Genomic DNA, 14,761 nt, shown 5'->3' on the forward strand with positions numbered 1-14,761 from the left:
GCCTTATCAGCTTCCAGAGATGAGGAGTTTGGAAACAGGAAAACAACTGCTCCTCGTGACTCCTCTAGCTACACCTTAGGAGAAGGAAGAGAATGCTTTCAAGGAGCTTCCTCTGATATGCACAGCTCCTCCCTACAGGTTAGCAGCATTTGATGATCTACAGTATCAAATATCAAGAGTGATCCAATAAAAAATTATGCACTACCATTTTTCACTGGCAAAAGTTACAAGGCAGTAACAGTATGCTGTGCTACCCTGAAACTTCAGTAATGGGGATCAAGTTCCTGGCTGCCTCACAGCTGATGCTAGAGATTAATTTTTGTCAAATTGATTAGCAGAGCTCAGCTAAAGTTCAGGATGTAGCTGTAGGATCTCACTCTTTGAAAGACTGATCCATGAATGAAGCTTACCAGACCACACATTAGCTGGAAGATTAGATGGAAGATTCAAGTCATTTACTGAAGCCCCAAAAACCCCATTTCCATGTTCATTTGGTCAAACCTGGAAAGACCATGTTACGTTTCTTCTCCTAATTTAGCTTGAGTACCTTGGATGTTTCAGCACAGGCTGTGAAACAAAACACCTCATACAAAAGATGTGACAAGGTGAGTAGTGCCAGCTGAGCAATATTAAGCTCCTTCTGCAATGTCAGATGAGTAGACATCTGGCAGTGGCAAGGTGCATTGCAGTACTTTGCATCCATGTCTGTCTCAGGCAATATTTCTAACACTGGTACTCACTGACTGTCTTGCAGGTCTTCTGCTCAAGCCTTTCCTTTCTGGGAGGAACTGGGAGGACATAGAAGAGCAGGAGCTGAAGGCTGAGCATGCCTGGCAGCAGATGTATTTCTGTCTCCCTGATCTGTTCTGTTACTCCAAAAAGTTTTCTAAAACAATAGGCAACACAAAAAAAAATGTTGGGTTGGCCTGCTTTGTACCACTCCAACCATGCTTTTTACAATCTGCTCCTTCAACAGAATGGCTGATTGCTTAAACAGCAAAGCATGACAAGCTGATGCATTAGATATTTCCATCAGACTAACAAGCCTTATCAGGTGGGAAGGATTTTCCTCCTCCCTGCATAAGTGACCATTTCTTCCTTTGAAAATAATCAGAAAAACATTCTGAGGAGAAGTATTTCCCATGCAGTTAATGTTCCTATCTGCTCCTATCTGTGTCCCCTTTGGGCTAGGCTGAAAATGCTTATCCTTCTGTTACAGGGACCAGAACTGAACCCCTGCTTTGGCTGCAATTTCCTCTGCTTGCAATCACACCTAGTACAGTCACACCAAATGATGAAAGTAACAAGGACACCACACATTTCTCAGAGTCCCATCCCTGCTTTTTTAGGTGAGGAACACAGCCACATCCCCCAGAAAGCTCCACACATGCTATTAAAAGAAAACAACCATTACTAAAAACAACCCAGTGCCTTCTATGCTAAAAACTTATGGGCAAACTATTAATCTATTAAAATTTTTCATTAAATAATTGCTCCCAGCTGAGGGTTATGAAAGGCCCTGCCGGGCCAAAATGTCAGCTCATTTATGGGATTTATTATTACAACTGTCAGGCCAGAAGGGTTTGCTGCAGCAGATCCATCAGGCATGCTCGGACAGGAACTCCTGCCTTTGGGCCAGCTGCTTCAAAAACAGAACCCACAAATACAAGATGTCAAGTTCTCATTTCAGGTCCTGCCTCTTCCCTTTTAATCACCATGGATCAATGGATCAGTTGAGCTGTTTAACAACTGGCAAAGAGCACCTGATGTGGGTAAGCATCAGTGGTTGTTCAGCTTTTAGAGCTGATAGAGGTCTTTGTCTCAGTTTTCTCTATTTTTAAAGTACTAAAGCGTGGCTTCAAGGGCTTGTGACTCAATCGGCAGGGGAGGGGCAAGCTGGAGGATGAGGTGTACTTTCCTCAAGGTGGTAGCTGCTCACCATATCCATGTGCTTCAGGAGGGGTGGCTGAGGGCATTTGCAAGCTGCAGGTCTGTTCAGGAGTCACAGGCTGATCCTGGTGCAAAGAGAGGATTGCACTTGGGTTTCATAATGGAGCTCATGGAAGTCAGTGAAAATTGAACTGCAGCCAAGATGGAGAGCCATGTAGAACAGATGTCTTTACAGAGGATAAAACAAACAAACAAAAAAATACTCAGAGTCTGAGTTAGAACTCTTGGCCCACGTTAAATTTGTAAAAAAGCCCCAAAGTGCTCTACTGTGGCTGTCCCAAACACTTAAATTCCACATGTATAAAGTAAAACACATTTGCATTGCTAATTTATTAAAGGACTTCTTGACCCAAAGTCAAATACTAGCACAAGTCTTCTGCCTGGAAAAGCTCTGATAAGTATGCTCTTTAACTCTCTCTGTGAACGTTCAGTAATGCTCCTTTTAAAAGTACATATGCTTCTTCTCGTGTCTGACGCTAATTATCTTATCAGATAACAGGCAGCCCTGTGCTGAGTAGGTATGTAATATATTAGCCTTGGGGAGGGGATTAAAAAAAAAAGCCTTATCTTTCAAGTAGATTTGAAACTGTGTATGATCTTTCTGAGTCTGTGGAAACTTTCCTCTGCAGCACAGATCTTATATAAGGGAGACAATGAAGAAAAAAAAAAAATCCCAGACCCGTACAGCTTTCAGACTGCAATTCTCCAGGCTGTTCCTTTCTGTGGAATTTTCTCCTCTATCAATATTTTGGAATGGCATTCAGGTTAAACTGTTCAGCTGGCAGGGAAAGCCAAGCTTTGGTAATTGTAAGTTTACATTACACTATAAACAATCAGATTAGAGTAAACAGATGAACCATATAAATAAAATGTCACTGCTTAGCTCTCCTTTGTGACTTGTATTCTGATACCACTACTACTGCTTTTACTACAACTACTACTTCTACTACTACTACTGCTAGGCTTCAGCTGACAGCTCAGCCTGAAGCCCTTTATTCATCTTTATTACTGCTTCAGCTGTTTTGAGAGCAAAAAGGCATGGAGGACTTATTGGCCAGAGGCTCTCTAACCTAGCAGGCCTGCCCGGGAAATCAATATGCCGCACTCGAGAGCACAAAGATGGATTGTGAAGCCGGGGCTGGCAAAGGAACGCGGGCTGCATCTGGAAGGACACGGAGACAGCCAGTTCTGCTCCGCCAGAAGCCTCCCAGACCGCGCATGTTTGCACACCAACCTCGTGGCACCCTTCCAAGACAATTTGTGAACCTTGGTTCACACCATTTTCAAAGTAGGTCATAGGCAGTAATCTCAGCCGAGGAGAGATACCCTGTCAGCAGCAGCGGCTGCGAGGAGGGCGATAGCTGCGGCCAATGAGCGAGCGGTGCAAGCGGGGAGCCGGCAGCTCGCCGGGCGCGGGGCTGGGGCCGGCTGCTGCCAAGGTGCTCGCCGGGCTCACACGCACCCAGCCTCTCGTTTATAGTGTACAAGCACCCTCTGTTCTCCTGGACACAGCCACCGGCACGGCTTAAACATTAACCCGAATGAAAATACAGTAGGACAAGAGATCTAACCTTTACTGAGCTCTGCTTTCCTGACAGCAAGAATCACAGCTGATTCTGAACCAGGGGATTTAAATTTACTACGAGCTTTGGATTATTGCTTCCTAACGTGCTTCTGTCACCTGCCCCTGCTCTGACAGTCAAAACACAGCCTTGAAGGTAGCTGTGTTGACAGAGAGGATTCCTAAAGCACTTACAGTTTCCTGCATTTTCTTGTATCCCTGTATTCCTCTATCAACGTGCTTGAGCTGTTTTAGGGGCATGGAATTAAGAAAGGGCACATTTAAAGGTGTATTTTTGAAAAATGGTGTCCAGGAAAATAAATGTAGAAATGAGAGTGCATATTCATTTCCACACTACAACAATATAAAGACCATCAGAGAATTACCAGTTTCAAGCAACAGCACAGAACTTCCCAGGCATAGAAAGTGCTGGGAACGCTTTTCCTTTAAAAGCAGCCTGCACGCCATCAGAGATGACTTGATGCTAGAAAGCTCAAGGATTGCCTGAAGAGTGCCACAGCGTTATGTAATTCATTTTTTTTAAACGGGTTAATTTTTAAACAGGCTCAATTTAACCTTGTTCCTGGTCAATAGTTACATGAATCTGAATGAAAATATGCTCTCTGGAGTAATCCACTCCAATATAACAGGCATGCATCATTCTTAGCACTGAAATCAACACTGAAACAGCAGAACTGGACAAGCATTGCTTTTTTTTGAATTTGGCAAGTAAGATGAATGACTTTCCTCCATTTAAAAAGCCGTGCTTTTTCCTTCTTCTCTTTCTTTCCCTGTGATGTCTCAGACTAGAAATCTTAAACAAAAAGAAGAGAGAGATTTCTGAAGGTACCATACTCCATGCAAAGAGAGAGAGGGGAGACAGGATCTTGAAGACTAGCAAAAAGACTTATCTTCCATCCAAGAACAAGTGCACAAAATGACTGTCTGCTTCACTGGAAGTGACCTACCTGGTCAATAGCATGTCCAGGGAGTTGTAAGACATGCAGAAACATGCCACGATGTGCTGCTGTTATCAGCTAAAAGGGTGCTGTAATGACTTTCTATGCAAATATACAGAAAAATCCATAAATCTGAGAAGGGTTATCACTCAGTACATCATCAAGGGAACAATTTATTCTCTAACATGGGATGCGATACTTTCCTGCCAAAATTGAATTGCTTGTTTGTTATCACTAAGCTTGAAAAAAAAGTAACCAACAGAAATCCCTCCTGCTGCTGCCTCTGGAGAAGAAAATCCCTTTTAAGAAAAACTGTAACAAAGAAAACCCTCAGACACTTCACTATTTTTTCCAGAATGACAAATAACTCCAGCTGTAGTTACAAACAGTCTCAGTATTGTACAATTTTGGGTCATGTGAGTTTTATTACTTTTCAGACTAGCCCAGCCAGCTGCTGGCAGTTGTCATTTTAGGACTGAGAGCAAACTACTTTGAAAACGAATTTGTTCAAAAATCTTTTTAAAGTGATACAGAAAAAAAAATCCTTTTGTGTTTTTCATTTCAGCTTGGATGTTACATCTTTTTTTTCTCCAGTCTTTGAAAAGAATGAGTCTCCAATGCTAAACAGGTCACAGAGTAATTAGGCATCCACCTGAAAATTAAACACACATTCAAAAGCTTAACTAACAGCATTTACTAATTCATAACAAGTATATGTCACTCAGTTTTTTCATGGTTGATCATTAGGGTGTAAGCAAAACCAGATCACATCAAACCCAGAGAACAAACACTGTAACCTTTCAGCAGGGTTAAAAGGAAAGATACAACAGCAAGGTGATACTGTGTTGATGCAGCTGATCCAATACTGCAGGGCAGCCACAGCAAGTCCTAAGTGTTTGAAATCTTTGTCTGAAGAGGAGATGGTCTCTGGGATTACTCAGAGAAGAATCAATCCTGAGGCCTGGCCAAGGTCCTCTGCTTGGACCGGTCAGCAGAGTCATTCCATGTTTGGGCCAACCTGAGATCAAACCTGGACAGCTACTTTTGACATTGTAAACCCCTGTCTGAATTGAAAAGACAGGCAAAAACTTTGGCAAACCCTTTTATGTTCATTGCAGAGCTAAATGTATTATCTGTGACATGCACATCTTCTTGCTCTGGTGTCACCAATTATTTTTTATTAGCTTTCTATGTTTTCCCTCACCTTTCATAGCACAGGTTTGGCAGCAGCATTTCAGATGCACAAAAGGAATTGAATCTACATTTTCTTTACCGAGTGAAGGTGTTTGAGTTAGTAACATCTCTTTTACCTTGGTGGTAAAAACCATTTCCTTGGTTTTTCCTTGGTAAAAAAGATTTCCTTGGTGGTAAAAACCATTTCTCTTTGAGAGAGGAATGCACAAACCTGGCAGAGATCAAAGGCCAGTGAAGAAGTTGAAAGGACCTCAGCATGGTCTTTACAGGGGTGCACAGTGGCACACAAGAACTGTGAGCTAACATAGCTGGTTTATACATGACCTGCCTGCCTCCAGCTGAGCACTTGCTGTGACTGACTTTGGGATTTTTTTTGAACAAGTGCTGCAGAACTCCAGTAAAGTGGCACAGGTTGAAGGAGATCTTTGGCCACTGCTAAGATTGAAGATGGATTAAAGGTGACATTGGTCAAACTTTGCCTCCTTCTGCCAAGTTCTCTAAGATCAGCAAAGGTAAGACTGAGTGCTAAGCTCTTATTTATTGCCTCTTGGATCTGCTGCTGCAGTAAGTCTGAAGACTAGCATGACCTGGCTCTTCCCAGTTACCTTTGCACTTGGCAAAAACTCTGGCCTCACAGCGTTCCAGATACCCACTGTGTCAGGGACAGGAACCCCACACACCACCTCCCAGACAATTTTTAAACTGAGCTAAAGCTTTTCTTCCATTAAATAATTTTTAATATAGTTTGTGGACTGCTTAAGTTAGGCTTGGAGGATTTCACACGGTCTCTTCTGGCTATGATCAGCAGATGGCTAGACTGGAGTAGGGTGGAGCTAAAAAATGGGATTATTACTAGTGCACGTTCAGTGGCACACACATCCTGACATGCCAGAGAACGGTTTCCATGTCAGTACTGACTGATGCACCTGCAGAAGTGCTACTGAGGGCTCACTGGAACCTCACAGCTCTTGGTGGCCAGAAAGAACATTCTCTACCAAGCCAAATGATGGAAAGTGTGCATAGTGAAATTGCAGAGTAGAATTTTATTCTGTTCACCTCTCTCTCTCCTCTCTTGAGTTGCCTCAACTCTGTGATTGGGAGCACTGATAGGAGGTTGGTGTAGGAATGCTAGGGAAGTCAATGGATTTATACTGCTGTAACTGGAATCAGAAGGTAGCTTAGAAGCTCAAAGACCTAAGCTTGTGTGTTACCCCGACCATTTCTGGCTAAAGTGCTTAGCTGACCGCCACTGGATTAGCGAGTGTGTCACACTTCCTGCACTCACAATGTCAGCTCTCTTGGAGCCAGAGCTGAAAGAGCTGCTCCTGCACCCCATTCATTCATGACAGGTAGCACAATTGCTGGCTCAGCCTGAAGATCTCCATGACCCAGGGCCATGAGCATACCAGGGCTTTTAACGCAGTGACTTGCATCACCTCAGCTTAGCACCACCCAAGTAAATGTAACCCTTTAGTTCAAAGCACATGACGTTTTTCTTGTGTTGGCATCAAACAAAATAGCATGCTAATCCTTCTGGTATTAGTCAAATGGGGCTTAAAAATCCACTCATATGCTTTGCAGTTGCAAGATTTCCCTGGCAAGTGTGTACACTGGTCTCAATCATGGATCCTCACATAATCTAAGCTTCTGTTAAGAAAAAGAGAAAACAAACTTCAAGGCAGCAAAAACTGCCTTTCCAAGCTTAAACTGAGTGCAAACTGTAGCAACATTGGCTTCCTGAATGCAGGAAGTTTTTCCGGAGAAATAACTGCAGTGGTTGTTCTGCTCCTCCATCCCAATGATACCAGCCAGCACCTACTGATGGAGATTACCAAGATCCCAGCCTATTCTCCAGCAGGGAAAACCCAACAATCCCCTAAGGTGAAGCCTAAAAAAGCTGGTAATGGGGACAGAAATGGGCGCTGGAATGATTCACAAAAGAGAAATATCCTGAAGGAAGGATGCTGAAGGAAAAGATGAGTAACAGAAATAGCTTGCTTGCTTCATCTTCCAGAGAAGCAAGGAGGAGGACAGGGGATGCTGAAATGAGAACACTACTTCTTTTTTCCTCTCGTGACTATCAGGAAGTTGACAGGGAAAAAAAAGGAGCTGCTCTGGTTCAACAGCTAAAAACGAGAGTTTCCCACTGAACAAATACTCACTAGCTATAAAGGAGGAACTGCATCTCCAAGCAGGCTCCCGCAGTAACTTCCTTGCAGAAATCCCCCAGATCCCAAATGCTGGTTCACTCATCTTCATCTAGTGTGTTTACCCTCATTGGTATAAGGATGTTTCTCAAGCACAATTTTTTTTACTATAAAATCAGGCCAATTCTCTTTTATTTTCTTCAGTGAAATGGTGAACATCAGCCTGGTGATTACTTTTAATTTTACCATGTTAGTTTTTTACGAGAGTAAATATTGTAATAATAAAATACTTGTTAGGATGTGTTATTATATTTCTTTTATAACCTGAATACCACATATTTTACTAATTCAGGGTACTCTTCTCTTGACCACTATCTTATCCATTTGGTAAAGTCAACAGGAAAGGCATATCCCTGATAATATCTCATCAGTGGTCAGAGGGACTCACACAATCACTAAAACTGAGACTTTTCTCAATGTAAATAGCACAATTTTTTTTTTGGCAAGTCATTTGATTTGGCTTAAGCCACATAATGCAGAGTTCTGTCCATCTGTCCTACTTAATTATAATGACTGCAGAACCTAAATTTGCTTCCAAACGTCCTTAATTACTATTATACTACAAACTGGGTGGGTAAGGGGAGGAACTCCTCTGATTCCTAAAAACTCCCAATCAAACCAAAATAAGGTCTGGAAGATTTTACACTATTTTTTCAGTGTTGCTGCTAGAGACTTAATAACCACAGAATGCGCCCCGTGGTCTTTGATAATTTCATATAATAAGCAAACATTGTTTGTTGGCAAACAATTTGGTAAAACATCTTAACTTGCATTTTTCTCTGTGCCAACATACAGAAGATTTGTTCCACCGACGAAAAATTTACATCACAGGATATATATGCCCTGCATGCTCTATGTAAATAGAAAATGTTGACCAAAGTGCAACAAATATCTGATTTCAGCTGTAAGTAATATAATTTTAGATAGACTACATTTGGTTAATTCCAATTGCTCTATCAACTCGCAGGCAGGGGGAGAAAAGCCATCTAGTGGACAAAAACATAATTATATCCCAGAAAATATTTTCAGGCACAAAGCTTTTACTGGGGAACTGTTTTTTAATTTTGTTATTCATCTGCAGTACTGCTTATCTATGAGTACTCTAGAAGACTCTGGGAAATCAGGGTTTGCTGGAGGGCAACAGCAAAGACCTCTAAGCCCAGGTTTTTGGCAGATTTTTTGACTAGCAATTGTCATAAAACATAGAAGCTTTGTCCCTCCTATCCCTCACAGAGAATTAATCAGCATAATTCTTACAACGCTGTGAGGGTCATTAGTGGGTTGAATATCTTATCACTAGACTCAACACTATGTGCCAAGCAGACTGGCATTGCCACAGGGTTTAAATAACTGAGCTAATGTTTAAACTTTTGTCCCCTCTGATCCCTGAAAAATTATGAGAAGAGACTTTGTGACTTTGTAAACAGATGAGCCAAAGGGCACCCAGTACAGCCTTTTACTAAAATTATCTCTGAGATTCTCTGGGACACAAGATCAGGGAGGGCTGGGGAGTGTGAGGCAGAGCAGCTGAACCACCCCCCTCATAAACCTGCACGTGCAACTCATTCAGCATCTGACGTAAAAAGGGGGGAGAAGGGAACAAGAACTTGCATCCCAGTATTACTTACAACACCCTCTGGCCTCTGCTGACATGCAGACTACCATGGTTGTAGTGGCCTGTGCCAGGAGTTAAGTAGCTGAATGTATCCCAAGCAGACAGGCTGAGCTGTGCACTGCTCTCATTTTTCCATTTATGACAGGGAGAACAAGGGAATAAACATAGCTGCCTTTTTTTGTGCATCATTTTCACAGACCTGGCCCCCAAATTCATCCTCTTCTGCTACAAAGTTCAGAGCATTTAGCTAGGAACTTTCAGCTAATCTTGAAGAGCAGATAACGATCAGTCATGCTCAGGCAGGCCAAAGCACTGAAGCCAAAGTATAATTTCTGTGGGATTACAACAACCCAAACCACCATCATCAGAGACTATACTGTGATGATGCAATCAAATGTCTGTAACTCCTGCTGCTCCCAGCAATATACTGAAGTGGGATTAATGACCTGCCACTTAGTAACTGCTCTGCTGCTGGAACAACAGGTTTTGTTCCCTCTCCTGTATCCCTTTTGTTTGAAGTAATAGGTAACAGGTATTTTGTGCTCCCAGTAACAAGAACAACAAAAATTACAAAAATCTATGAATTAATCTTTTGAAATAGTTTGTTTCAGGAACATCCCATGCAATGATTTCCACCTGAGACATCTTTGCAGGGGCATGAATTTACCCAGCTTTTCCAATTGACCCTGCACACACATGCCTACACATATCACACAAGCAGCAGGCGTCTCCTTACATCACTCCTGTTTGCCTCAGCATGAGAACAATTTAAAGCATTACTTCTGATAGAGCCCCCATTTGCTGTGCTTGACAACCCTTGTGTTACTGGGTTGTAATACAAGAGAAATTAAACTTCTGAGCTACCTTGCACAGACCTTCTCTGCAGTCTCTTAATTCATCTCTCTCCTGATGAATCACAGCTTTTTCTCTCAGTTTTCATAATAACCAAATAAAGATTTCAGGGTTTGGCCCATTCACTACATTCTGAGTTTTAACACAGACAAGAATGGAACACAAAATACTGCCAAAAGTTTAGCAGCAGGGGCAACCTTTTTGCTATTTTCATGTCTACAGTTCCCGATTCAACAATGCCGGCTTGCTGCTCCGCACGACCACAAGGCCAGGAATTCATAAACAATAATCATAACCACTGTCCAACAAGGCCTCATCCCAGCCATGCATAAGTGCAGGACTGGCACAGAGCAGAAAAATGCTGCTTTGTGCCTTTACAAAGCTTGCAATATAAACTTTGCACTGTCAGTTTAAAACTTTGGCATCTGTGTCCGCAAATGGGGAGGAACCCATTTTCAGATACTTGTGAAATATAAACTTCAGCTGTTGCCAAGCTCCAAGATAGATTTGCTCCTTTTTATTTTTAAAAGTTTCCTGAATATGTGAAGAAACCCACAAAGACATCTTAGAGACGTGTAGCTATGAAAAATGTACATGATTCTGGGTTTTTTTAAGGAGCATTCTCAATCATTGTAATTATTCCTTGAGAATGCTTTTTAAAAAAACAGAACCACGGCTATTTTTCACAGCAACAAACCCCTAAAACAGCTCTAGAGCTTTCTGTGGAATTTAATAAAAAAATTGCCTTTCAGCTAAGAACAGTAAAAATAGATCAAAAACCAATTAGCTGGCCCACATGGCAGAAGACAGGTGTGCTTTGGATGTGGTATTTATACAGAATCAGGATAAGCATTTTTTTACTTTTACACAGATTTCTGAAGACTGTAAATATCACAAACCTCTTCTTGCCAATGCCCATCCCAACCATTTAAAACACCGGCCACTCAAAGAATAACCTTAGGATGCAGCCTGAAACATTTCATCTTGCCTCCTACCAGGTTATAAAAGTAAATTAACATGAAAAGCAGCAGACTGATGAGTGAATTATGGTAATAACAAACCTCCAAAAGCAAAAACAAGTAAACTCCTTTGGAAACTGCAGCCAGAGAGGAGGCTGGGAACACCGAAACCAATTACGACTGCTTTAGTGTTACACCTGTTTAAATGAATGCCAAATCCAGCACAGAATTATTTACATTATGTTATTAACAAAGGCACATATGAGTAATGGGAAAATAGAAATGGTTTATGCGAAACAGGCTCTACTGAAACCATCTAAGAACTTCAGGTATTTGTGTCAGAAAGCACTGACTGCCCTTCAGTTGGGCAAGGAGGCTCCTGCTCCCTCTCTAGCTGCTGGTCACTGTCCCCGACCTGCCTGATTGATGCCAGAATAAATACTCACATAATTGCCCCTTATACAATTTAGTCAATGATCTTCCCACTTTTCAATACTTTGAGGTTACTTTCCAAAAGTATACTGCTCAAGCAGAAGCAGATTTAGGGACAAGAAACTGCCAGGAATCAAAGAGGGATAGTCTTCTGCAAACATCTGGCAGGTGACAAGCAAATGGGAAGAGGCTGAGAGCATTGACTTCTTCCCCAGACTACAGTCTTACTGCAAAAGGAGATGAGGTGCATACAGCTCCTCCCCCTCCTTCCAATTCTGAGCATTCACAGAGCTACGTACAAGATGGCTCCCCACTGTGTAAGACACTTCATGTATTAAAGCATGTGACAGACAAGAAAAAACATATTTCTAAAGAAACCAAATGAAAGGTTGGGAGCTGGACTGAAGAAGCCTGGCAAACCTGCCCAGGGGCAGGGATACCCATGAAGTTCCAGCTTCCTCTCCATGGCCTTTCATCTTCCATACCCTGCCTTCCTCCTACCTTTGAGATCTTGTTCAGTACCTGATGGTTTGGGCAGGTGACCATCGACTGAAAATGACTGACCACTTGCAGGAGCACCTAAGCTGCCCTCCTCACAAATCTCATCCTCTCACTGGAAAATGCCAGGCCATCTCAGGCAGATGGCTGTGGTCAGGTTTCCCCAACACTGGCTTGAAGCTAAAATCCCTTTTCTCTCAATTCATCCTCTTATGCATCTACTTAAACTAGTTCAAAAATGGTTCCTCAAGTCAGCAGAAAAATCAACTTGTCTCTTCTACTTCCAGCAAGTACATTTGATGGTTTTGACATGGTGATAACTATTGTCCATTCTTGTCACAGCCAGGACACACATAACTCACTTTGATTGTTTAACTCAGCAATATGACAGAAAAAGACATCTCTCTCTTTCATACCAAAGAAACCTTACAAAAGGGCTTATTCTATACAAAGAAGATGGTACATTAAGATCAGCAACGCAATTTTTCACAATTCAAGTTTCACTAGAGCAGTAAAATAAAGTGGCTCTCTTCCATTCCTGTATCTAACACAAGCACTACACAGACAAGAAAAGAGGGCTTTTACAATGAACTGAACAGCCTCCTGCACCCCAGCAAAGCTTTGGGGAAATTAAGAATGGAAATAAACATTGTATAACAAGCTGCACAGAACATTAAAAAAAAAAAAAAGGCAGAACTCAATGTTATATTCAATGCACATTTCAGAGCACTTTGCCAGATCCTTGCCGTCTCCTGAAGAAATGCTCATTCCAAGAATGGTTGAACACCACAGAGTGACCATGGGCTCCGACAGAAGTCTGTGAATCTGTTCCCAAGAAGCTCCCAACTGTGCTTCAAAAGCCAAGATGACTGCCATTTAAGGTTCTCCAGGGCTGAAAGAGCTTACACATAAGATTTTCCTCTCACAACCAGAACACCAGGACCCAGAAAGAGCTCCAGCTGATTTTCCAAGCAGTGAGTGACTGACTTTCTCAAATACAGCTGCTTTCTTCATTAGGAGACTAAAAATAGTTCTGCTCCTAGCAGGCTGACTTCCTTTTAAGCCTTCTGCCATATCCATGTGTGTATTTCATTCAGTTTCTGCATGTCTGCGCCACTGTAATTCTATTTCAGCCTTTAAGTACATTCAAGAAATTTTTCATTTCCCTCTCCCATATTCACTCCAGATGTCTTGAACTGTCCAAAACTGTTTCATGTTAGTAGAATTTGTAGGGTTATTCTGGCATTCACACTGCTCCCATCTGCTTCAATATTTTCAGGAAAGATCAACTTTCTTCTGCAACTGTTAAAGAATATGGGCAACGAGTTTATGGTTTTAAAACATCTATTATTAATGGTAGATGTTTTGCTTGTACCTTGTACAGTAAGAATAATTGAATATTGCCATATCAGGCTTTCACTTTTTCCTCTTGGAGAGATGCTGGAGTGACAAACCAGAGGAACTGGATGATAACCCATAGAGAACATATTGCAACAGCAGTAAACACCCCATGACGCTGCATCAGCATGCAAGAACCTCGCTGTGAAAAGCCCCACTGAACACGAGGTGGTGGAGACTGTGGGAGAGACCCTGCAGTGCTCCATTCAGTCCCAAACACCTTGTTTCTGGACCAAGGGGATCTGGGGACATCCACTCTCTTGCAGCTCACATGGTGGACATGAAAATCAAAGTGCAAGAGGGATTGTAGGAAGGGAGAAACCAGGGCAGGGATATACCCCTGACTCCTCTTAATGTGACATTAGCATATGCTTGGATCCATATAGCTCCAGAGGGTCCAAGATGACCTGGCCAGCAAAATCTGTGGTGTAGTCAGTCTTGAGTGAAAATTCCCAGTGTTGGACAAATAGTGTATCAAAAATGTTACTGACACACCCACCAGAGCTAGACAGCATCAGATACATTTGCTTCTACCCCAGAAAGACTTCAACCTTGAACCTTTCTGCTCAATCCTCTGCATTGCTTGACAACAAACAGTAAAATTTCTAATCATGGGAATACTGTTTCAAACAAACTAAACAAGTTGAGTTTAACTCCTAAAATTCTAAGCTGAGGTATATTTGCATTTCCAGAGGTTTGGTAATAAATATGATGCGTTTTACTGAATATGTCCAGGATGAAGCTGGGAAGCAAAAGGGATCCTAGCACTCAGGATATTTCTAGATGAAAAGTATTTGCATAAGCATTATGAAACTTTGGTAACATTTCTGCCCATCCTTAATCTTCTTGCAAGTGTAGGTGTGTTATCTAATAAACTTAAAGATGTACAATCTTTCTAATACAAGTAAGCTGCTTGGAAAACTGTTATTCCAGGAAAGATAATTAAAAGAAAAATTCCAGGTCCTTTTTTTTTAATCTGAAGTTTCAGTGATGTGAATTGCTAACTATGTCTGAGAATACAAAGGTATCCACAAACCTTTCTTACCCTTCTTACTTCTACAAGAGTTGAGGTGATTCGTAACCTCACTCTCTTGAGTCAAAAGTTGTCCTATGAATGATATTGCTTTGGAGTTTTT

The 14,761-nt window shown here is 41.8% G+C and overlaps 1 protein-coding gene across 9 annotated transcripts in view; it reads right to left on the bottom strand.

Moving 5' to 3' along the window:
• Nucleotides 1–14,761, bottom strand: part of ATXN1 (ataxin 1) — a 371,677-nt gene that overhangs the window by 246,086 nt on the left and 110,830 nt on the right. Inside the window, exon 1 of one of the 9 annotated variants that reach the window (XM_077180474.1) lies at nt 1,940–2,092. The exons of the other annotated variants lie outside the window; for them this stretch is intronic. The gene's annotated coding sequence lies outside the window, so the exon portion shown is untranslated. Of the gene's footprint in view, nt 1–1,939; nt 2,093–14,761 lie in introns of those variants that run through there. 9 annotated transcript variants of the gene reach the window in all.

The sequence above is a fragment of the Agelaius phoeniceus genome, chromosome 1 (assembly GCF_051311805.1).
Source record: "Agelaius phoeniceus isolate bAgePho1 chromosome 1, bAgePho1.hap1, whole genome shotgun sequence".
NCBI lineage: Eukaryota > Metazoa > Chordata > Aves > Passeriformes > Icteridae > Agelaius > Agelaius phoeniceus.